The following is a 25,911-nucleotide window of genomic DNA, read 5'->3' on the forward strand; positions in this document are numbered from 1 at the left end:
GAGCGGTCAAGTACGACCACCCCTATGACGTCACTAGGGGCCAATTCTAGCCTTTCTGCTGCCTGAAGCAAAAATTGAAATGGTGTCCTCCCAAATTCTCAATCCAACCGCTCCTCCAAGCCCTACTGTTAGGCCTCCTTCACAGAACCATATCCGTTTTGCTGTCTGCAAATCATGGATCTGCAAAATACAGTCTGCGTGCATCTAAAAATGCCTATTCTTGTCCGGATGCGCACAAATTTAGAAATTAATGGGTCCACATTCGTTCTGCAAAAAATGCGGATCGGATGCGGACTACAAATACTGCCCTAAAGGGGTTGTGCAGCAATTTATATCCATGGGATAGGTCATCAATATCTGACCAGTGGGGGTCCGACACCCAGCACCACTGCCGATCAGCTGTTAGACAAGCAGGCGGTGCTCCATGCAAGCATTGCTTCCTGGTCTTCTGGAGCGGTGGAAGGGTGTAAGTACAGGCAGTGTAATGAGTAGGAAGCATGGAGTGCGGCCTCCTCTTCAACCAGATGATCGTGGGGGTGCCGGACCTTCGCCTCTCTGATATTGATGACCTATCCTGAGGATAGGCCATCAATATAATTTGCTGCACAACCCATAATAATACTGAGGATAAATGGGAGAGCTTTATATCCACATTGAGTAATTGCACTAAAAAATGTATTCCTTTAGGTAACAAGTATAAACCGGATTCCAAAATAGTTGGGACACTAAACAAAGTGAATAAAAACTGAATGCAATGATGTGGAGATGGCAAATGTCAATATGTTATTTGTAATAGAACGTAGATGACAGATCAAACGTTTAATCCGAGTAAATGTATCATTTTAAAGGAAAAATACGTTGATTCAAAATTTCACAGTGTCAACAAATCCCAAAAAAGTTGGGACAAGTAGCAATAAGAGGCTGGAAAAAGTAAATTTGAGCATAACGAAGAGCTGGAAGACCAATTAACACTAATTAGGTCAATTGGCAACATGATTGGGTATAAAAAGAGCTTCTCAGAGTGGCAGTGTCTCTCAGAAGCCAAGATGGGTAGAGGATCACCAATTCCCACAATGTTGCGCAGAAAGATAGTGGAGCAATATCAGAAAGGTGTTACCCAGCGAAAAATTGCAAAGACTTTGCATCTATCATCATCAACTGTGCATAACATCATCCGAAGAATCAGAGAATCTGGAACAATCTCTGTGCGTAAGGGTCAAGGCGGTAAAACCATACTGGATGCCCGTGATCTCCGGGCCCTTAAACGACACTGCACCACAAGCAATTTATGTTTTCTGTTTTTATGTTTGCCCCCCCTCCTGTATTATAAGGCCAGCTGTGCCCCCCAGGATTATAAGGCCATCAGCAGTGCCCCCCCCCCCCGGATTATAAGGCCAGCAGTGCCCCCCTCCTGTATTATAAGGCCAGCAGTCCCCCCAGGATTATAAGGCCAGCAGCAGTGCCCCCCCCTCCTGTATTATAAGGCCAGCAGTGCCCCCCCCTCCTGTATTATAAGGCCAGCAGTGTCCCCCAGGATTATAAGGCCAGCAGCAGTGCCCCCCCCTCCTGTATTATAAGGCCAGCAGTGCCCCCCCTCCTGTATTATAAGGCCAGCAGTGCCCCCCCTCCTGTATTATAAGGCCAGCAATGGTTCCCGTCCTGTATTATAAGGCCAGCAGTGCCCCCCTCCTGTATTATAGACAGCAGTGCCCCCCCAGGATTATAAGGCCAGCATTCACCGCCCCCCCCGAATTATGAAGCCAGCATTTTCCCCCTCTCCTGTATTATAGGGCCAGCAGTGCCCCCCTCCTGTATTATAAAGACAGCAGTGCCCCCCCTCATATTATAAGGCCAGCAGTGCCCCCCAGGATTATAAGGCCAGCAGTGCCCCCCCCCCAGAACTATAAGGCCAGCAGTGCCCCCCCCCAGAACTATAAGGCCAGCAGTGCCCCCCCCCCCCAAAATTATAAGGCCAGCAGTGTGTGTTCCCCCCCCCCCCCCCTCAGAATTATAAGGCCAGCAGTGTGTGTTCCCCCCCCCCCCCCCCCCCCTCAGAATTATAAGGCCAGCAGTGTCCCTTCCCCTCCAGGATTATAAAGCCAGCAGTGCCTCCTCCTGTGGTAGTAATATTATTTTTAATGTCACAAATTTTATTGAAAAAGTGGCTTCAGTTTAAAGATTTATACTGTTAAAGAGCAGCTGTCACCAGGATCAACCCTATTAAAGGGAATGTCACCTAATTTTACTATATATGACCCATGGCAATGCAATGTAGCGTTACCTAACAGAATTAAAACCGTCCTCTTCCAAGAGCTTTCAGGGCAGATTTCAGCGCTCAGTGGCATCGTGAGGAGCATTAGAAAAAACTGGTGATCGGGACTCCTTACTGCATGTCACAGTCCAAGATCATCCCGACATGTAGGGTTGATCAAGGTGAATTAGATGGGCCTCATGTTACTGCAATCTCGTGTATGGTTGCAGGCGCAGCAAAATCTTTAATTTTGCAAATGAGGTGCTCAGAGCACTGGGAGGCAGGCCGAGTCCTCAGAGCACCACTTCACCTTCTCCTCTCCCCCCATTGCTATTCTTGTCATGGCCTGTTTCACAGGGTCAGGTATCTCCATTGTTTGGAAGCCCGGCCCTGAAATCTCATGCTTCCATCAGTGAGATTCATTGGCACATGTACAGTTGATCTCCCCACTGAGACCTGCACTGCGCAATCGCTGATGTTGGTTTCCTCCAAACGGAAGAAGACTCTTCTGAGAGGAGACTGACATCATAGACGCTTACCTAGTGCAGATATCAGCGGGGAAAGCCTCGTGAGATCAACTGCACATGTGCCAATGAAGTCTCACCAGTGCAAGCACAAGACTTCAGGGCCGGGCTTCCGAACAATGAGGATGCATGACCCTGTCAATCAGACCGTGAGGGTAATGGTGATGAGACAGGGAGGAGGAGGAGGTGAAGCAGCGCTCCGAGACTAGGCTAGCCAATCTCCTAATTTGCATATGCATAAAAGTAAGGATTTTGCTGCGACCATACATCCGTTTGCAGTAATACAGGATAATTTAAAGGGAGTTATCCTGGAATTGATAATGATTGACTATGCTCAGGGGGAGGGGGGTTCCAGCACTCCCACAGATCAGCTGTTTCAGGGAGCTGCTGCGCTCACCGCTCAGATGGAAGCTCTTCAACCACAGCACCGTACATCGTATAGTGGCTGTCCTTGGTATTGCAGCTCAGCCCCATTGACTTCAATGTCAACTCACAAACCGCCAGCCTCTTCTAACAGCTGATTGTCAGAGTCCCGGGTCCGGACCCCCACCGGTCCGATATTAATGACCAATCCAGAGGACAAGTCCTCAATATAAATTCCCAGATAACCCCTTTAATTCACCATGATCTATTCTACCCGGCAGTAGTGCAGAGATCACGGCGACCGATGCTTGTTAACTTTTATATTTACACATTTCTATCTGTCTTGTGTGGTTTGTGGTTATATGTTTAATAAAACAGTTGGATGAGAAAGTTTTTTGTTTTTTCTTATTTTATTAAAATCAATAAAGTTGGAATTAGACTACTTTCACATCTGTGGCACAAATTCAGACAGGCAGAGAACAGCAGAGCCCAGCAGTGTCGTAGTTCTCCGGATCCAGCACTGCCCGAGTTCTCTGGACCCAGCACTGCCCGAGTTCTCTGGACCCAGCACTGCCCGAGTTCTCCGGATCCAGCAGTGCCCGAGTTCTCCGGATCCAGCACTGCCCGAGTTCTCCGGATCCAGCACTGCCCGAGTTCTCCGGATCCAGCAGTGCCCGAGTTCTCCGGATCCAGCAGTGCCTGAGTTCTCCGGATCCAGCAGTGCTTGAGTTCTCCGGATCCAGCACTGCCCGAGTTCTCCGGATCCAGCAGTGCCCGAGTTCTCCGGATCCAGCAGTGCCCGAGTTCTCCGGATCCAGCAGTGCCCGAGTTCTCCGGATCCAGCAGTGCCCGAGTTCTCCGGATCCAGCAGTGCCCGAGTTCTCCAGATCCAGCAGTGCCCGAGTTCTCCGGATCCAGCACTGCCCGAGTTCTCCGGATCCAGCAGTGCCCGAGTTCTCCGGATCCAGCAGTGCCCGAGTTCTCCGGATCCAGCAGTGCCCGAGTTCTCCGGATCCAGCACTGCCCGAGTTCTCCGGATCCAGCAGTGCCCGAGTTCTCCGGATCCAGCAGTGCCCGAGGTTTCCGGATACAGCAGTGCCCGAGTTCTCCGGATCCAGCAGTGCCCGAGTTCTCCGGATCCAGCAGTGCCCGAGTTCTCCGGATCCAGCACTGCCCGAGTTCTCCGGATCCAGCACTTCTGGATGCTACCGGAATGCCCGCCAGCCCCATTAACTATAGAAAACTGGAGAGGGATCTGGCAGGTAAGTAATCATTTATGGGGTCATTTATCAAACTGGTGTAAAGTGGAACTGGCTTAGTTGCCCATAGCAACCAATAAGATTCCACCTTTTATTTTTTACAGCTCTTTTGGAACATGAAAGGTGGAATCTGGTTGGTTGCTAGGGGCGACTTAGCCAGTTCTACTTTACACCAGTTTGATAGACGACCCCTCTACTCTTTATTAGAGGTCAATCTTCTGCGTTAACTGGTTTCCTCTTAGAACCGGACAACCCCTTTAATTATGTTTAGTTGGCTATGTACTTCCATTCTGTCACTGAGGACGCCATGTTGTCTGAAATGTGTAGGTACCGGCACACGTTGCGGAATTTTCACGTTTTTCTGTGTGGATTCCCATGCACTTGTGATAGGAGAGATGGAGCAGCAGGTCGGGCAGGAAGCCAGTCATTTTCTATGAGACAGCCGGAGATAGTCGAGTACAACACTGGGCAATGTCAGGCGTCTCCATAGAGAATGAATGGAGCGCAGGGAACATGGCCGACCTACTGCTCCATCGGATCAGGAGAACGGGAGCTCCGTTTTAAAATCAGTCGGACCTCCACCAATCAGCTAGTTATCATAGCCATGGTCTGACCCCTTTGATATCTCTAGTCTTATGTGACCAGAGTATAACTCCTCCCAGACTGCCTCTGTGACCGGAGTATAACTCCTACCAGACTGCCTATGTGACCGGAGTATAACTCCTACCAGACTGCCTATGTGACCGGAGTATAACTCCTATCAGACTGCCTATGTGACTGGAGTATAACTCCTACCAGACTGCCTCTGTGACCGGAGTATAACTCCTACCAGACTGCCTATGTGACTGGAGTATAACTCCTACCAGACTGCCTATGTGACCGGAGTATAACTCCTACCAGACTGCCTATGTGACCGGAGTATAACTCCTATCAGACTGCCTATGTGACCGGAGTATAACTCCTATCAGACTGCCTATGTGACTGGAGTATAACTCCTACCAGACTGCCTATGTGACCGGAGTATAACTCCTACCAGACTGCCTATGTGACCGGAGTACAACTCCTACCAGACTGCCTATGTGACCGGAGTACAACTCCTATCAGACTGCCTATGTGACCAGAGTATAACTCCTACCAGACTGCCTATGTGACCAGAGTATAACTCCTATCAGACTGCCTATGTGACCGGAGTACAACTCCTATCAGACTGCCTATGTGACCGGAGTATAACTCCTACCAGACTGCCTATGTGACCGGAGTATAACTCCTACCAGACTGCCTATGTGACCGGAGTATAACTCCTACCAGACTGCCTATGTGACTGGAGTATAACTCCTATTAGACTGCCTATGTGACTGGAGTATAACTCCTATTAGACTGCCTATGTGACTGGAGTATAACTCCTACTAGACTGCCTATGTGACCGGAGTATAACTCCTATCAGACTGCCTATGTGACCGGAGTATAACTCCTATCAGACTGCCTATGTGACCGGAGTACAACTCCTATCAGACTGCCTATGTGACCGGAGTATAACTCCTCCCAGACTGCCTCTGTGACCGGAGTATAACTCCTACCAGACTGCCTATGTGACTGGAGTATAACTCCTACCAGACTGCCTATGTGACCGGAGTATAACTCCTACCAGACTGCCTATGTGACCGGAGTATAACTCCTACTAGACTGCCTATGTGACTGGAGTATAACTCCTACCAGACTGCCTATGTGACCGGAGTATAACTCCTACCAGACTGCCTATGTGACCGGAGTATAACTCCTACCAGACTGCCTATGTGACTGGAGTATAACTCCTATCAGACTGCCTATGTGACTGGAGTATAACTCCTACCAGACTGCCTATGTGACCGGAGTATAACTCCTATCAGACTGCCTCTGTGACCGGAGTATAACTCCTACCAGACTGCCTATGTGACCAGAGTATAACTCCTATCAGACTGCCTATGTGACCGGAGTACAACTCCTATCAGACTGCCTATGTGACCGGAGTATAACTCCTACCAGACTGCCTATGTGACCGGAGTATAACTCCTACCAGACTGCCTATGTGACTGGAGTATAACTCCTACCAGACTGCCTATGTGACTGGAGTATAACTCCTATTAGACTGCCTATGTGACTGGAGTATAACTCCTACTAGACTGCCTATGTGACTGGAGTATAACTCCTATCAGACTGCCTATGTGACCGGAGTATAACTCCTATCAGACTGCCTATGTGACCGGAGTATAACTCCTACCAGACTGCCTATGTGACCGGAGTATAACTCCTATCAGACTGCCTATGTGACCGGAGTATAACTCCTACCAGACTGTCTATGTGACCGGAGTATAACTCCTACCAGACTGCCTATGTGACCGGAGTATAACTCCTACCAGACTGCCTATGTGACGGGAGTATAACTCCTACCAGACTGCCTATGTGACTGGAGTATAACTCCTACCAGACTGCCTATGTGACCGGAGTATAACTCCTACCAGACTGCCTATGTGACCGGAGTATAACTCCTACCAGACTGCCTATGTGACTGGAGTATAACTCCTATCAGACTGCCTATGTGACTGGAGTATAACTCCTACCAGACTGCCTATGTGACCGGAGTATAACTCCTACCAGACTGCCTATGTGACCGGAGTATAACTCCTACTAGACTGCCTATGTGACCGGAGTATAACTCCTACTAGACTGCCTATGTGACCGGAGTATAACTCCTATCAGACTGCCTATGTGACCGGAGTATAACTCCTACCAGACTGCCTATGTGACCGGAGTATAACTCCTACCAGACTGCCTATGTGACCGGAGTATAACTCCTACCAGACTGCCTATGTGACTGGAGTATAACTCCTACCAGACTGCCTATGTGACCGGAGTATAACTCCTACCAGACTGCCTATGTGACTGGAGTATAACTCCTACCAGACTGCCTATGTGACCGGAGTATAACTCCTACCAGATTGCCTATGTCACTGGAGTATAACTCCTACCAGACTGCCTATGTGACCGGAGTATAACTCCTATCAGACTGCTGGAGCAAAGAAGCCATTCACAGAAGTTGGAAGACATTACATAACAAGTATCCGGCCGGCAAATCGGACGACAGATCCCAAAACTTCTTTTCCAAAAACAAGATGATGTAACGGATTCTCGCGGCCCTAAGATTGTGGCCGAACCGCTCAATGGACGGTTAACAAAGGAGACGTATGGGGGGAGTTGTAGTGGCTCCGACATAAAGACCGTTCCTGCAGCCGCTCCGTTCCAGTCATTTCCGTACTGAACCTGCTAGATTGGACTTGCTGTACGGAGGACTTCCTGGGCGCGGGGCTCATGCACATGAACAATTTCGCGGAGAGCTCACCGCGCACTATCTGCATCCATATGTCTGTTCCGTGGTCCCTCAACAAAACAGAACATGTCCGATTTCTGTCCGCATTATGGACAAAGATAGAGCTCTTCTACAAATTGTGGAATGCGCACGTCCGGTATCCGCATTTTGTAGATCCGCAATTTTCAAACCACAAAAACGGCAATGGCCGCGCCACTTTAATGGGTCCGCACCTGCAGACGGTGGGTACACAGATGGTGCCTGTGCATTGCAGACCGCAGCACGGACACGGCCGGCGCACATTTGTGTGAATATGGCCTTAGGCCTCATGCACACGAACATATTTTTTTTTCCGTTTCCGTTCCGTATGCGGAACCATTCATTTCAATGGGTCCACAAAAACAACGGAAATTACTCCGTATGCATTCCGTTTTCTGTTCAAAGATAGAACATGTCCTATTATTGTCTGCAAATCACGTTCCGTTGCTCCATTCAAGTCAATGGTTCAGCAAAAAAAACGGAATTCATAAGAAATGCATCCGTATGTCATCCGTATGCGTTCCGTTTTTGTGGAACCATCTATTGAAAATTTTATGCCCAGCCCAATTTTTCAATGTAATTACTGTATACAAATATTGGAAGCTTCCGTTTCTGTTCGCGATCCACAAAAAACGGAAAACATATGGAAAAAACTGAACGGAAACTGAAACACTGCGTTACTAAAAAAAAGGAACGACGGATCCGTGAAAAATGGACCGCAAAAACATACGGTCGTGTGCAAGAGGCAGCTCACCTAAAAAAATTACTTCAAAAATATATAAATATTAAAAATTCAAGACACCCCCTCATTTATCTGTTATTTAGGGACATTCCGAATTTTACCAAAAACAGACGAACGATCAAAATGAAAAAGATTACGACGTGCTATGAAAAAATACAACTTGTCGCTCAAGAATCAGACATAATAAGGGCTCACGCACACGACCGGATGTATATTGTAGTCCGCATAACACAGATCTGCCAAAAAAAACGGATGACATCCGTATTGCATCCGTTTTTTTACAGATGCATTGTAACAATACCTGTCATTGTCCGCAAAACGGACAAGAATAGGACATGCTCGATTTTTTTGCAGGACAGACATACTGAAACGGAACTCACACTGAGTCATTTGTTTTTTTTCTTGCGGACCGACTGAAGTGAATGATTCCGCAAACCGACCTGTAAAAAAATGGAACGGAAACGGAAAAAAAATACGTCTGTGTGCATAAGCCCTAAGGCTGCATGGAAAGAAAAGTAAAACGTTTTGGATCTTGGAAGGCAGGGAGAAAAAAACGGAAACGCAAAAACAAAAAAATACATAAAACAGTCAAAACAAATCTAGAAAAAATAAAAAGTTAATAAAGACAGATATAGAATGAGGCAGGAAGGAAAAAATGAAAACCCAAAAACGAAAGATTTACTTTTAAATAAAATTCATGTTAAAAAATGAAGATAAAATTCAGATTATATGTAAAAAAACACAGATAGATGTACAGGGTGGGCCATTTATATGGATACACCTGAATAAAATGGGAATGGTTGGTGATAATAACTTCCTGTTTGTGGCACATTAGTATATGTGAGGGGGGAAACTTTTCAAGAAGGGTGGTGACCATGGCGGCCATTTTAAAGTCGGCCATTTTGAATCCAACTTTTGTTTTTTCAATAGGAAGAGGGTCATGTGACACATCAAATTTATTGGGATTTCACAAGAAAAACAATGGTGTGCTTGGATTTAACGTAACTTTATTCTTTCATGAGTTATTTACAAGTTTCTGACCACTTATAAAATGTGTTCAATGTGCTGCCCATTGTGTTGGATTGTCAATGCAACCCTCTTCTCCCACTCTTCACACACTGATAGCAACACTGCAGGAGAAATGCTAGCACAGGCTTCCAGTATCCGTAGTTTCAGGTGCTGCACATCTCGTATCTTCACAGCATAGACGATTGCCTTCAGATGACCCCAAAGATAAAAGTCTAAGGGGGTCAGATCGGGAGACCTTGGGGGCCATTCAACTGGCCCACGATGACCAATCCACTTTCCAGGAAACTGTTCATCTAGGAATGCTCGGACCTGACACCCATAATGTGGTGGTGCACCATCTTGCTGGGAAAACTCAGGGAACATGCCAGCTTCAGTGCATAAAGAGGGAAACACATCATCATGTAGCAATTTCGCATATCCAGTGACCCCCTTAGACTTTTATCTTTGGGGTCATCTGAAGGCAATTGTCTATGCTGTGAAGATACGAGATGTGCAGCACCTGAAACTACGCATACTGGAAGCCTGTGCTAGCATTTCTCCTGCGGTGTTGCTATCAGTGTGTGAAGAGTGGGAGAAGAGGGTTGCATTGACAATCCAACACAATGGGCAGCACATTGAACACATTTTATAAGTGGTCAGAAACTTGTAAATAACTCATGAAAGAATAAAGTTACGTTAAAACCAAGCACACCATTGTTTTTCTTGTGAAATTCCCAATAAGTTTGTCACATGACCCTCTTCCTATTGAAAAAACAAAAGTTGGATTCAAAATGGTCGACTTCAAAATGGCCGCCATGGTCACCATTCATCTTGAAAAGTTTCCCCCCTCACATATACTAATGTGCCACAAACAGGAAGTTAATATCACCAACCATTCCCATTTTATTAAGGTGTATCCATATAAATGGCCCACCCTGTATAACTAATACCATCCATAAACTGCTCGGCAGCCATACTGAGAGACGGGCTTCACCTCCTCCTCTCACCAGCCTCCCCCATACAGGAACCAGTGCGCTCTGCTCTGTAGAGAAACCTCTAGAATGGAGTCTCTATGAGCAGCTCCTGTCAGCAGTGATCGGCCAGAGTGGAGCTGCTCCTGGGAGATCCTGCCTCCAGCAACTGCCCTCCAGTCACAGCCCTGACTACCGACCAGGACCTGCCCAGTATCTGCTGCACTGCCAGAGCTGAAGGACCTGGGGTGACGTCACTGTCATGTGATAAGGGGGGGGCTCTGCTGCAATATAGACCACATGACATTGACATCATCACAGGTCCTTCATCACCTAAGAATGGAGTTGTTAGGTATCTGCTGTTCTGCCAGAGCTGAAGGACCTGGGGTGAGGTCACTGTCATATGATCATTGGCTCTACGACCTAGCTCCGCCCCCTGAATGATCACATGACGGTGACATCACCCAGGTCCTTTAACACCTCCTCTCCTGAGCTCCGCCCCCTGCACGGATCACATGACGGTTACGTCATCTCAGGTCCTTCAGCTCTGGCAGTGCAGCAGATACTGGGCAGGTCCTGGTCGGTAGTCAGGGCTCTTGTTCTCTCTGGTATCAGCCATTCCTCCAGCCTGCAGGTAAGATGAGCTGTGAGGAGACAGTGTGGTGGAGAGCTCAGACATGTCACCTCTGGAGATTCTCCTCCATTACACACAAGGAATCCTTCTCCGCTCCTCAGCTTAGTATGATGGGGGAGGAGTAGTGGGGGTTGTCATCATTCTCTGGCCCCTGACTGTCCTGGTGAGGGGCCCCTGCCTCCAGGAGGAGAATGAATGGAGCGGGGCCCGGCCTGAGCTCAGCTCTCTCCAGTCTCTTCTCTAGGAGTTGTGGACACAGCTGAGCACAGCCCAGAGGTGGGACCTGCATCTATCAGACATTTATCTCCTGTGGAGCCACCAGAGATCTCCATGTTGGGGCCCCTGGAATCCATGTGGTGGGGGCTCTGAGAAGCGGGGCCCCTCCAGACTCAGGAAGTGCGGTTCTGGAGGTGACATCTGGTCTTGTCCCCTGGATGATTTCCTCTCCTCTTCTCATAAAGGCGCCTGCAGTACTAGAAGCCTCCAGCTCCTCCAGATCTCTCCTCTTCTCCTGAACGACCACCAAGGATGGACAGGAAGGAGATCAGCAGAAGAATATTAGACCTCACCTTGGAGATCATCTCCCTGCTGAGCGGAGAGGTAAACTTTTCTAGATTTCTCTCCTCTTTATTGTATTCTGTAACAAGTCAGACATCGGGAAGGAGAATCCATCATAGGAAGTGATAGAAAGAGTCCAGGGTCCTGGAGAACGGCCTCCAGACCTTCCAAGTGACGGAGAACCTGAAGATCAGACCCCAGTATAGTGAGTGATGTGTCATGTGACCAGTGACCAATAGTCATGTTGTAGGAGCCATGAGAAGGTAAGTAGGCACGTTGTACCAGGAGGAAAGGGCCGGAGGAGAGCACATGGCCCCTGAAGGGTTTATTCCCTAAGTGTCTCTCTCCATCCACAGGAGTACACAATAGTGAAGAAGACATCGGGGGACTGTGTGACTCCCATCATCCATCTCCAGGAGTCAGGAGGGCGGAGCAGGACCCCTCCCCCCATCACAGAGCCTCCCCCTCACCCCCTGATACATGAGCAGAAGATCCTAGAGCTCACCCACAAGATGATGGAGCTGCTGACTGGAGAGGTGACACTGCTGGGAATGCTGGGAAATTCTCCAGTAACAGCACTGGAGGGGTCTGGGTGATGACGGTGTCATTGTGTTGTCAGGTTCCTATAAGGTGTCAGGACGTCACTGTCTATTTCTCCATGGAGGAGTGGGAGTATATAGAAGGACACAAGGATCTGTACAAGGAGGCCATGATGGAGGAGCACCAGCCTCTTATATCACAAGGTAAGAGCCGTCATGTGCAGTGTATACACGTGTGTGCAGTGACATGTAATGGAGGAGCACCAGCCTCTTATATCACAGGGTAAGAGCCGTCATGTGCAGTGTATACACGTGTGTGCAGTGACATGTAATGGAGGAGCACCAGCCTCTTATATCACAAGGTAAGAGCCGTCATGTGCAGTGTATACACGTGTGTGCAGTGACATGTAATGGAGGAGCACCAGCCTCTTATATCACAAGGTAAGAGCCGTCATGTGCAGTGTATACACGTGTGTGCAGTGACATGTAATGGAGGAGCACCAGCCTCTTATATCACAAGGTAAGAGCCGTCATGTGCAGTGTATACACGTGTGTGCAGTGACATGTAATGGAGGAGCACCAGCCTCTTATATCACAAGGTAAGAGCCGTCATGTGCAGTGTATACACGTGTGCAGTGACATGTAATGGAGGAGCACCGGCCTCTTATATCACAAGGTAAGAGCCGTCATGTGCAGTGTATACACGTGTGTGCAGTGACATGTAATGGAGGAGCACCAGCCTCTTATATCACAAGGTAAGAGCCGTCATGTGCAGTGTATACACGTGTGTGCAGTGACATGTAATGGAGGAGCACCAGCCTCTTATATCACAAGGTAAGAGCCGTCATGTGCAGTGTATACACGTGTGTGCAGTGACATGTAATGGAGGAGCACCAGCCTCTTATATCACAGGGTAAGACCAGTCATGTGCGGTGTATACACGTGTGTGCAGTGACATGTAATGGAGGAGCACCAGCCTCTTATATGACAAGGTAAGAGCCGTCATGTGCAGTGTATACACGTGTGTGCAGTGACATGTAATGGAGGAGCCCCAGCCTCTTATATCACAAGGTAAGAGCCGTCATGTGCAGTGTATACACGTGTGTGCAGTGACATGTAATGGAGGAGCACCAGCCTCTTATATCACAAGGTAAGAGCCGTCATGTGCAGTGTATACACGTGTGTGCAGTGACATGTAATGGAGGAGCACCAGCCTCTTATATCACAGGGTAAGAGCCGTCATGTGCAGTGTATACACGTGTGTGCAGTGATATGTAATGGAGGAGCACCAGCCTCTTATATCACAGGGTAAGAGCCGTCATGTGCAGTGTGTACACGTGTGTGCAGTGACATGTAATGGAGGAGCACCAGCCTCTTATATCACAAGGTAAGAGCCGTCATGTGCAGTGTATACACGTGTGTGCAGTGACATGTAATGGAGGAGCACCAGCCTCTTATATCACAAGGTAAGACCCGTCATGTGCAGTGTATACACGTGTGTGCAGTGACATGTAATGGAGGAGCACCAGCCTCTTATATCACAAGGTAAGAGCCGTCATGTGCAGTGTATACACGTGTGTGCAGTGACATGTAATGGAGGAGCACCAGCCTCTTATATCACAGGGTAAGAGCCGTCATGTGCAGTGTATACACGTGTGTGCAGTGACATGTACAGACATGGTGTGAACAAGGCCTTACACTGACGATCTCTGCCCTCCCCCTCCCCCACAATAGATGGCTGCTCTATAATACACGGCATCTGCAGTACTTGGAGAAGACAGAGGTGTCAGTGCTACAGTCCTATAGTAACACGTGGTGCACAGAACCCCGGTGCCATGTGTTACTATGGTAACAGCCGCCAGCTATTCAGCAGTGACCTGCAGGGGGCAGTCCAGCGGCTTCTATAAGGAGCGGCCAGGTCCTGTCTACATGAGTGTGGAGAAGCTCGGGTTCTGCTCGGTCTCAGAACGTATTATCACTGCGCTGTAACTCCATGCTGGGGTCAGTCCAGTGACCTGGCGCTAAGATCGGAGACCTGGGGGCCATTGTCAGGTGGTGAGATGTCAGGATTCAGCGTCTCCATACTATGGAGCACATTAGCTGAGAGGACGGTTTATGTTTCCTATAGTGACCACAACACAACAGCTCGCAGAACGTCTGAGGACATGTGACTGTTGTATTTTAGAAGCAATGAAAAGATTTTCTGTTATAGCCCCCTTGTCGGACTATTAAGTGGTTAAAAAAGTGAAAAGAAAAAAAAAGGTTATTAAATAAGAAACATTCCAATAAATAAAAATACACTCTTCAATAAAAACTATTTGCAAAAATAAAATCTCCCGTACATGTTTGGTATCACCGCGTCAATCCGCACTGTACCAATATCATGTCAATTATCCCCTATGGTGCACGTCGTAAAAAAATGGCAGAATTGCTAATACCCACAAAAATCCAGCCCTCTCACAACTGCATAGAAAGAAAAATTAAAAGATGATAATTACTCTCACCGGTAATTGGATTTTCCGTATAGCCTCCACAACGGCACTATGCAGGAGGTTACTCTGCCTCCCAGGGACAGAAAACAACGTGGAGAACAAAGATTTAAAAGCCTCCTCCCCTTTACCTTCTCCAGTAAATATCCAAGAACTCCGGATGATGCTGAAAAGAATTTTAATTTGGGAGAAAACAATACACTTGAACGAAATTTAAATCAGAAGATACAGACAAGATGATTAGGGTGGGAAATCCCAGTGCCGTTGTGGAGGCTAGACGGAAAGTCCAATTACTGGTAAGAGTAATTATCATCTTTTCCGTACGTCTCCCCAACGGCACTAAGCAGGAGGATTAACAAAGGAACAAGACTAGGGAGGGACTGCTGCAGACAAGACTTTTTGTCCGAAGGACAAGTCCCTGTTAGCCAAAACATCGAGTCTATAATGATTAATGGAAGTTGATGGACTGGACCAGGTTGTCGCCTGGCAGATCTGGGACAATGATCCTGAGGCACTTTCTGCCCATGATGTAGACATAGGTGCAGAGAGTCCTTTTCCTTTTTAGGCCATAGAAATTGTCATTTTTATCCAGCGAGAGATGGTAGTTTTTGAGGCCCCCTGACCCCTATTCTGTCCTGCGTATTGGACTAGAAGACGATCAGACTTCCTCAGATTTTTAGTGGCCTCTAGATAAGCCAGGACACATCATCGGACATCCCAGTGGTGAAACTTCTTCTCGGCAGCCGATTTAGCCTGAGAGAAAAAGGTGGGCAATGATATTTCTTGCTGGCCGTGAAATCTTCAGAATACCTTTGGTAAGAAAGAGGCTCATGTTTCAGTACTATTCTATCATCCAGAATATTAAGATAAGGAGGTCCACAGGACAATGCTCGTATTTCTCCTATTCTTCTAGCCGAGGTGATGGCTATTAGGAAGGCAGTTTTTATGGATAACAGCCGGAGAGTGATTTCATCAAGTGGTTCAAAGGGAGGATCCATAAGAGCTGAGAGGACTAAGTTGAGATCCCAAGTAGGGACCGTAGACCTGATAGAAGGATGGAATCTACAAGCCCCTTTAAAAAAAAACTTTTGATTAAATCAAACTCAGCTAACCTGACTTCCATGAAGGCACTGAGCGCTGCTATCTGGACTTTAAGGATACTCACTCTTAACCCCTTATCAAGACCTTTTAGCAAAAAGTCTAAAATTACCTTGACGTCAGATGGTAAGGTGGGATTCCAAGACAAACTGGAGGAACGTCTTCCATGTTCTAAGATAGATTTTAGACGTGACTGGTTTTCTGCTGGATAAAAGGGTGTTTATGACCGCATCAGATAACCCTTTTGATTTCAGGATAGACCGTTCAAATTCCAGGCAGTAAGATTCAAATGATTGATCGATGGGTGCCGGGCCGGACCCTGTAAAAGAAGGTCCGGGATCTAAGGAAGGACCCAGAAATCCCCATTGGAGAGACTTAGAAGCAGGGGAAACCATGATCTCCTTGGCCAATATGGGGCTTTTAGAATTACATGAGAGCCTTCTTCTGCAACCTTCTTCAGGACCCTTGGGATCAGTTGGATCGGAGGGAAAGCATATAGAAGCCCCGCAGGCCAGGGACCCGAAAATGCATCTTGTCGGATTGTCTTTGAACGAGAGGGAAAAAATTGATTTGTCTGCTTGTTTTTCTTGGAAGCAAAGAGATCTAGGCTTGGAGGACCCCATCTCCTGCACATTTCTAGAATGATTGACTTGTCGAGACCCCACTCCCCTGGATTCAGTTATTTCCTGCTTAAAAAATCCGCTAGAGTATTTTCTTCCCCTTTTAGATGGACTGCGGAGATTGATCTGGAATGCTGTGCTAGTTTGCATGGATTGTAAGACAGCTGATACATCTTTCCCCGATTTGGCCCCATCTAAATCTGTAATTGTATTTTTTGGTCTGGTCGGAAGACCTGAGTCAGTTAGATAGTTTTGAATAGCTGTACTAAGAGGAGGGTTAGGGGGGCATGAAGAGGATAGATTGTGTAATGGCTGGCAGTAATGAGCAAATTCATCTGCAATCTTATGTGGGTCATTAGTTTTTGATCCCATTATTGAAAAAATCGTAGGTAGAAAATAACGCACTCTTTGTTCCCTTAAAGGCCTAGCTAATGTCTGACTACTCTTATTATTCGAATCTGCCCCTTGCCAGCAGGCCCTCGTTCTTAAGCTTATCCTTAAGTTTTTACGAGCTAACAAAAGAACGTTACGAGTAGCCGGAACCCTTACGTGAGTGTTCAAGCGAGGTAATCTCACTCAGAAAATGAGAAATGTCTTCAGCACGTTCTTTCTGTAGTCTTGCTTTATGCTTCACAAACATCCCCCTAACTACACATTTATGAGCTGCCCACACAGTGAGGGGCGAAGTATTCTCCACAGGGGTTTCGTCAAAATAGTGGCTAAGAGCCAAGTGGACATCTTGGGAAACCACTAGGTCCTGTAGAAGAGACTCATTCAATCGCCATTGCCATGACTTTGGTGAGGAGAGGGAAGAATTAATTGAGACATGGAGCATTGCATGGTCCTAAAGGTAATTGAGTCTATATGGGAGGAGGAGAGAAGAGGAATAGTCTATGTGAGAATAAACATCTCTAACCGGGGAATAAAAGGTATAATCATGACCATCAGGATGAATGGGGCGCCATACATCCACCAACTGGTCAGAGAGAAAGACGTTTAAGACGATGAAGGTAAGAGAAGGTCAGGTGTGAGGCTCCTCTAGAGACATCTATTAAAGGTTCGATGGCAAAATTAAAATCCCTTCCGACCAGTAGTGTTACTTCTGCAAAATCCTCTTGTTTAGTTTAAATATTATCGAGGGTCGGAAATTCAGTCAAGTTGGGGAGGTAAATGTTGGCTAAGGTGTATAATTGTCCCCTTAATATTCCCTTAACGAACAAAAATCTACCATTACTATCGGTGTGAGTGACGGTCAGTTCCCAGGAGACACTTCTAGAAATAAGAATATTAACCCCACGAGGTTTAGATTTGGAAAAACAGCTATAATAAGAAACAGGGTATCAAGGGGAATGAAAAACAGGCATACAGTGCCTTGCAAAAGTATTCACCCCCCATTGCCTTTTTTCATATTTTGTTACATTACAGCCTTCAGTTCAATGTTTTGTTACTCTGAATCTTATGTGATGGATCAGAACATAATAGTCTAAGTTGGTGAAGTGAAATGAGAAAAATATATAAATAAAACTATTGTTTAGAAATAGAAAACAGAAAATTGGCATGTGCGTATGTATTCACCCCCTTTGTTAGGAAGCCCATAAAACACTCTGGTGCAGCCAATTACCTTCAGAAGTAACATAATTAGTGAAATGATGTCCACCTGTGTGCAATCTAAGTGTCACATGATCTGTCATTACATACACACACCTTTTTTTAAAGGCCCCAGAGGCTGCAACACCTAAGCAAGAGGCATCACTAACCAAACACTGCCATGAAGACCAAGGAACTCTCCAAACAAGTAAGGGACAATGTTGTTGAGAAGTACAAGTCAGGGTTAGGTTATAAAAATACTATCCAAATCTTTGATAATCCCAGGAGCACCATCAAATCTATGATAACCAAATTGAAAGAACATGGCACAACAGCAAACCTGCCAAGAGACGGCCGCCCACCAAAACTCACGGGCCGGGCAAGGAGGGCATTAATCAGAGAGGCAGCACAGAGACCTAAGGTATCCCTGGAGGAGCAGGGACTGCAGTATCTGTACATAGAACGACAATAAGCCGTACGCTCCATAGAGTGGCCAGAAGAAAGCTGTTACTTTCAGCAAAAAACAAAAAGGCACGTTGTGAGTTTGCGAAAAGGCATGTGGGAGACTCCCAAAATGTATGGAGGAAGGTGCTCTGGTCTGATGAGACTAAAATGGAACTTTTTGGCCATCAAAGAATATGGTATGTCTGGTGCAAACCCATCACATCACCCCAAGAACATCCGTTTTTCAGCAGCCGGGACTGGGAAACTGGTTAGAGTTGAGGGAAAGATGGATGGTGCTAAATACAGGGATATTCTTGAGCAAAACCTGTACCACTCTGTGCGTGATTTGAGGTTAGAACAGAGGTTCACCTTCCAGCAGGACAATGACCCGAAACACACTGCTAAAGCAACACTTGGGTGGTTTAAGGGGTAACATGTAAATGTGTTGGAATGGCCGAGTCAAAGCCCAGATCTCAATCCAATAGAAAATCTGTGGTCAGACGTAAAGATTGCTGTTCACAAGAGCAAACCAGCCAACCTGAAGGAGCTGGAGCAGTTTTGCGAGGAGGAATGGGCAAAAATCCAAGTAGCAAGATGTGGCAAGCTCATAGAGACTTAACCAAAGCGACTTGGAGCTGTGATTGCCGCAAAAGGTGGCTCTACAAAGTATTGACTTTAGGGTGGTGAATAATTATGCACATTGACTTTTTCTGTTATTTTGTCCTATTTGCTTTTTGCTTCACAATAATATTAAAAAAAACTTCAAAGTTGTGGGCATGTTCTGTAAATTAAATGATGCAAATCCTCAAACAATCCATGTAATTTCCAGGTTGTGAGGCACCAAAACATGAAAAAAAGTCAAGGGGGTGAATACTTTTGCAAGGCAATGTAGATCCCTGGCAGAAATGTGTTTCCTGCATAACGGCAATCCGTACCTTGTGACCATGTCTACCATATCCTTTGTTAATGGATGCAAAGGATATGGTGGACAAGGTCACAGCCTGGAAACAGAAGGGAAAAAGTGTGTGTGGGGGGGGGGGGGGGGTAGATGAGTAGAAAGGAGCAAACAAAGGTTAAGCTAATCAAGCTATGTACCCAACCCGGCTAATCCAGAGCAGGTAAAAAGAAGAACAAAATAAACACACAATGGAAAATTCCACTAAGCGAATCCTGAGATGTCCATGAGTGAACAAGCCAGGACACACAGTCTACTGGGGGAGAGGACAAGCTGTTATGAGTCACAGGTACAAAGGAGAAGAAATAATGAGTAAGAAAAAAATAAAATAAAGAAACAAAACATTTTGAGTATCCGGTCAGTATCTAAGAAAACTAGGCAGAACACGGTAACTCAGTGATCACTGACACACCACTACGAAGTGTTCAGTCAGAATGGGTGACGACCAATGGTAAACTAACTCTATCGACAACTGTAGGCCGGCAAGGCAAAGGTACACTGTGGCACCTGCTGAAACTAGCCCTACATATAACTAGGCCCTGGGAGTCCATGAGAGCTTCAGCCACATCCCATTCGAAGGGGGTTTCTCCCGTAGATGAAGGTACAGAAGAGGTAGGTCTCTGTTGAGGCTTGCAGCGATCCCATTGAGGAAGTGGAGGAGCCTGGGATAGAGAAGAAGGAAAGTCCAGCCAGTTTGGCAGGGAGAGGCTAGAGAATTGCAAGAAGTGCGCCAAATCCTCAGCTTGTTCTAAGGAATGAAAGACGAAAGAGGTTCCATTTCTGCGGATAATGAGATGGAATGGGAGGCCCCATCGGTATTCTTCGTTGACTATTCGTAGTAGAAAGTTTAAGAAGATGTCCCATTGCCAGGGTGCATCTGGAAACATCTGGCAATAAATGAATCTGAGCACCTGCAAATGAGGTTGGCCTCCGTCTCCAGGCCTGTTGCAAAATCTCCTTTTCTCTGGGGATGTGCACTCTACAAAGAACATCTCGGGATGTAGAATTATCAGGGCGTTTTGGGTCCATGACACAATGAACTCTAAGTAAATTCCCACTTCCGCTGGTCTGGATAGAACAGTATTAAAAATTGTAGTCACTGCAGAACGCAGCTCATTAGTAGGAACAGTTTCAGGGATTACACACAATCTGATATTATTACAACAACGTCTCTTTTTCCTAATCATCAATTTGAAGTAGATGTTTGTTCAGGGTGCATTGTAGAGAAAGGGTCTCCTCAACATTAGAGAGGCGGGTGTCTAGGACAGTGGTGGCTTGTGCCTGGGGATTCAATTGGATGAAAAAGCCTTGAAGGTCTCCCTTGACGGATGCAATGACCTGTTCCTGTCTTCTTCCCATAGTGCTGTCTGTCACCCAGGTAAGTGGAACGCACATGCACTTGGCCACCCACATGATGTAATGTGATTCTTCAGATACTGTTTATTCTACCATTGCTCCTTTTCAGATGCTTAGGGCATCTCAGCACAGGTGATGAGGAGCAGAATATTGTTATTTTCCCCTGATAACTAAACCTAGAAGTGAAGGAGCTGAGAGAAGTATCTGATCTATAGACAGATCTACAGGTGGCCATGTATTCAGTCACTGTGTGCTTGTGTCTCCACAGATGGATCCAGGAGGAGAAATCCACCAGAGAGATGTCCCCGTCCTCTGTATTCCCAGGACTGTCCAGAAGAGAAGATCCCAGAGAACCCTCAGGTAGATGGTGCTGAGTCCTATACACATCTATATAGGGGGGTCCTGCAGTCATAGAGGGGTCATAGATTGTGGGGGTCTCTTATGTGGATCTGTTACAGATGACAAATCAGGGGGAAGATCTGACTGATATTAAAGTGGAGGATGAAGAAGAGAAGATGTTGGGCGATCTCCCGTGTAAGAGTGAGGAGGAAGAGGACATTCCAGGGAACGTCACCACAGGTATGGAATCATGAATGGAGACGTGACTTCAGATTCTGTCCTTGGTGCCTTCAGGGCAGGAGGAGAATCTGATCACCGGCTGCTGCGCTGCTCTTTAATTGGAGATGTCCCCATTACATCATGAAGGGTTCCCCTTATCCAGCTGACATCTGCCGACCACATGACTTCCGCTCTTTGTTGCCCCATCCCCTTAGACAGAATGTGACAGTTACTTCTTTAACCCCTTTGTGACCATCCATACGCTTTTTCACAGGGGAGCGGGGACCCGGCTGTCACATGAGAGCCGCGGTCCTGCACTAACAGTCCGGACTGACAGGAGTGCAGTTTAATGCTTTACATGCCACAGGCAATGGCGCCCGCTGCATGTAGAGCACTGACAGAGGGAGCGGACTCCCTTTGTCTCCCATGGGCACCCTGCAAATGCGATTGTGGGGTGCCGATGTGTGTAAAGGCAGGTTGGGGTCTTATGAAGGCCCCAAGCCTGCCTTGAGTAGTTTCCAGCAGGCTGTGCCTCTCTGGTGCAACCTGCTGGTCAACGTCAGTATAGCAGACATTAAAATGCAATGAAATATAGGGATAATGCATTGCATTTTAAAATCAATCTGAAAATTGTCTGTTATAGTCCCCTTGTAGGACTATTAAGTGGAAAACAAAAACATTTATTACATTCAAAAAATACTTTTTTTTTTCCATTGAAAATTGCAAAAAAAATCTCCCCTATATGTTTGGTATTGCTGCGTCTGTAACGATCCGGACTACATAAATATCCTGTAAATTATCCCCTACGCTGAACGCCGTAAAAAAAATATGATAGAATTGCAAATTTATTCTCAGTTGCCACCGAAAAAACTCAATAACAAGCGATCAAAAGGCGTAATTTAGGGTACTTTTCACACTTGCGTTAATATTTTCTGGTATTGAGTTTCATCCTAGGAGCTCAATACCGGAATATAACTGACCAGTTTTATCCTAATGCATTCTGAATGGAGAGCAATCCGTTGAGTATGCATCAGGATGTCTTCATTTCAGTCACCGTACGGTTTTTGGACAAAGAAAATACCGCAGCATGCTGCAGTATTTTATCCGTTCAAAATTCCGCAAAACTTGCTGGAATGCCGGATCTGGCATTATTTTCCATTGAAATGCATTAATGCCGGATCTGGCCCCAAGTGTTCCAGCAAAACATGCGCAGACCTTCAAAACTATGAAAAAGATAAATACCGGATCCATTTTTCCGGATGACAACCGGAGAGACGGATCCGTTATTGCAATGCATTTGTGAGACGGATCCGCATCCGGATCTGTCTACAAATGGTATCCGTTTGCATACAGATTGCCGGACCCGGCAGGCAGTTGCAACGATGGAACTGCCTGACGGAATCCAACAACACAAGTGTGAAAGTACCCTTACTCCAAAATTATACCAATGAAAAAATCAAGCCCTCGCACAACTCCATAGAAAGAAAAATAAAAAAGTTATGGGTCTTGGGAAGCAAAATGCAAAAACATTTTTTTACTTAAAAAAAGGGATTTTATTGCAAAAAGGTAGTAAATCGTTAAAAAAACTATATGTTTTTGGTATCACTGTAATCGTTCTGACACAGAGAATAGAGATATTATGTTACTTCTACCGAAAAATGAACAACGTAAAATTTATAGCGTACAAACGCTGTGGCAGTATTGCTGTTTTTCCCACCTCCCTCCCAGAAAGAGTTAATAAAAGTTAGCAGAAAGTTATGTGTACCCCAAAATGGAGCCATTAAAAATACAACTTTTCCTGTAAAATAACAAGCATACAGCTATATAGACGGAAAAATAAAAAAGTTATAGCTCTTGGAAGGTAAAGACGAAAAAAGGATGAAAAACGCTTGGTCAATAAGTCCCAAAACAGGCTGGTGACTAAGGGGTTAAACTTCCTTTATAACAGAACGCCAAAGAAAAGAGCAAAAAAAAGAAAAAAAAACAATTGCTGTTTTTTATTTATTTATTTTTTATATATAATCTTTATTTGAGTTTTTACATTTTCATGTCAATACAACATACACTACATACACTAGATCAATTACATGTACAGTAAGCCGGTCACCGAAGAAAGTCCTCATTTAGGTTGAACATTCAGTCCATCGTATGTGATGAAGCATAATAACATGTAAACCCCCAACCTTCCCCCTCCCCCTCTCAGCGCTCTCTCCGTTCGACAGAATCCTATTCCCTGCTAATCTTTAATCCACCCGAAGTCTCCCCAGGGTGTTTGCAGTTTTCCTCTTTAGGTACCATTCAGAAGACACAAAGGGTTCCATCAGCTCTTTTAATTCTGCATCCGAGAACATCGCATTGACAAAGACCTCCCATCTCCCAAAAATGTCTTAACATACCTTCCCTTGTGCTGTTCTGCCTCTACTCTTTCCATATTAAAGCATATTTTAATGTGGCTGAAAACATCTGTCGCTGATGGGACACGGGGTTGTAGCCAATCTCTGAAGAGGCATCGTTTAGCCGCTAGAAGTGAGATGTGGATTATTGGGGGTAATATCCTCCCCTCAGGAGGAACATGGAACAGAATGAGTTCGGGAGTCAGTGGAATCGTTATTCTCAAATGATGGTTAATTTGTGACCTAATTAATTTCAAAAATATATTCGATTCTGTGCAAGACCATACCCCATGGTACAGATCAGAGCCTCCGAGGTGGCACTTTGGGCAGTTAGTCAGTCTGGTCTGGGATTGAATGTGGGAAGCATACTGGAATCCATCTATGGTTCTGTGGATCATCCAGAAATGTGTTTCTCTCCTCCCCTCATTAGTGATTACCTTTCTTATCCTGTCTTAGCCCTGCAGAATCACTTTTTTAGTGTCCATGGAGGGAACTCCTTCTTCCATTGGGAGAAGAGCTTTTCTGCAGTATTTTCCTGCTTGGTGTCCCTAATTTCCTGATACAGTTCCGATAGTGATTTTTTCCTATGTCCCTGACCTAACAGATTCAAAATGATTGGAAATGAATTTCTCAGTGAGATCTAGAACTCTATTTCTGAGGAACCCCTTGAGTTGGAGGTATGCTTACAGGCGTTCATTCCTTAACTGATGTAGTTCCTTAAGTTCAGTGAAAGAATAATAACCATTTTCTTGCATATTCCACACCTCCTTTGCATACTTAATGCCCGCAGCCCTCCATCTCACAAAGTGTTTAGATTCTAACCCTGCTGGAAATTCCGGGTGTCCCCAGATGCCCATGTATTTTGAGAGCATGAAATGTAGGTCGAATATTTTACGTGACCCTTTCCAAGCAGCTATGGTATCTTTCACTAATAAAGTGGTTCTAACTGAAGAAGGTATTGCCACAAATTTGGTGTGTAATAATGCCTCTAGCTTCCATGGGTGCACTAATTGTGCCTCCAGGGTATGATTGGTATAGTTGTTAGTGCCAAAGATCCAGTCAGTCCTGTATCTCATAATGCTGGCCAAGTTATAACACCTCAGGTCCGGCGATGCTAGGCCTCCCAAAGTTTTGGGTAGTTACAACTTAGCCAGCAATATCCTAGGCCTCCTTCTCGCCCATATGAAAGATCTAAATGCAGATTCCAGAGTGTTAATATCGGAGTGTTTAAGGAGGAGAGGAATGGTTTGCATGGGGTAGAGGAGCTTTGCTATGCACATCATTTTTAAAAGCTGACCTCTCCCCCCCCCCCGCAGTGACAATGGATATTTCATCCAGCGCTCTACATCAACTAGAATCTTTTTAATCCGTGGTGAATAGTTTAATATATACAGGGATTCTTGTCCTTTCCCAATGTGGATACCCAGATACTTTATGGGTCTGGAAGCTATTTGTATTAGCATGTCTAGAGGTTGGTCTCCTTCCCTTGATGAATTGCAGCCCAGGAACAGAAGCTCCAACTTGGTTGCATTTACCTTGAAACCTGACAGATTGCCAAACTCTGGCAAGAGCTGGAATAGGTGTTTCAAGTCTCTGCGTGGGTGTTCCAAGAACGAAGGTCATCAGCGAAGAGTGCATGTTTGAGCTCTGTACTGCCTATCCTGATGCCCTCTATATTTGTTTCTTATTCCTGGTTTGAGGGACAATGGTTCTATTGCCAGGTTCAATATAAGTGGGGAAAGTGGGCAGCCCGGCCTTGTGCCTTTGCACAAGCTGAAAGGGCTGGAGAGAAATCCAGGGGTATGTATTCTAGCTTGAGGGTTAGTATATGGTGCTGTAAGATATTGCCGAAATGGGCCACGGAATCCCATACTGTCTAATACAATTCCCATCCATCCCCAGTCTACATTGTCAAAAGCTTTCTCAGCATCAATAGTGACTATAGCTGGGGATGGATGAATCGCAGGGCGCACCTTCACCTCGTCTAGGACTGTCAGAACCTTACGAATGTTTGTAACTGCAGCCCTTCCTTGTACAAAGCCTACTTGTTCTGGGGCTATCAACCTCGGCAATATGAGTGCCAGTCTGTCAGCTAGTATTTTAGATGTTATCTTAAGGTCGACATTGATCAATGAGATCGGACCATATGATGCTGCTAATGTAGGGTCTTTTACCAGGTT

General features: G+C 45.9%; 1 long non-coding RNA gene and 1 pseudogene across 1 annotated transcript; both read left to right on the plus strand.

The window, feature by feature from the left end:
* LOC120990654 overlaps positions 1-25,911 on the plus strand; it is a 251,745-nt pseudogene that overhangs the window by 124,774 nt on the left and 101,060 nt on the right.
* Positions 12,376-21,297, plus strand: LOC120991168. Its single transcript, XR_005776506.1, has 3 exons — positions 12,376-12,435; positions 21,049-21,140; positions 21,239-21,297. It is a non-coding gene; the product is annotated as an uncharacterized LOC120991168 (long non-coding RNA).

This window comes from Bufo bufo, chromosome 2 (assembly GCF_905171765.1).
Source record: "Bufo bufo chromosome 2, aBufBuf1.1, whole genome shotgun sequence".
Lineage (NCBI taxonomy): Eukaryota > Metazoa > Chordata > Amphibia > Anura > Bufonidae > Bufo > Bufo bufo.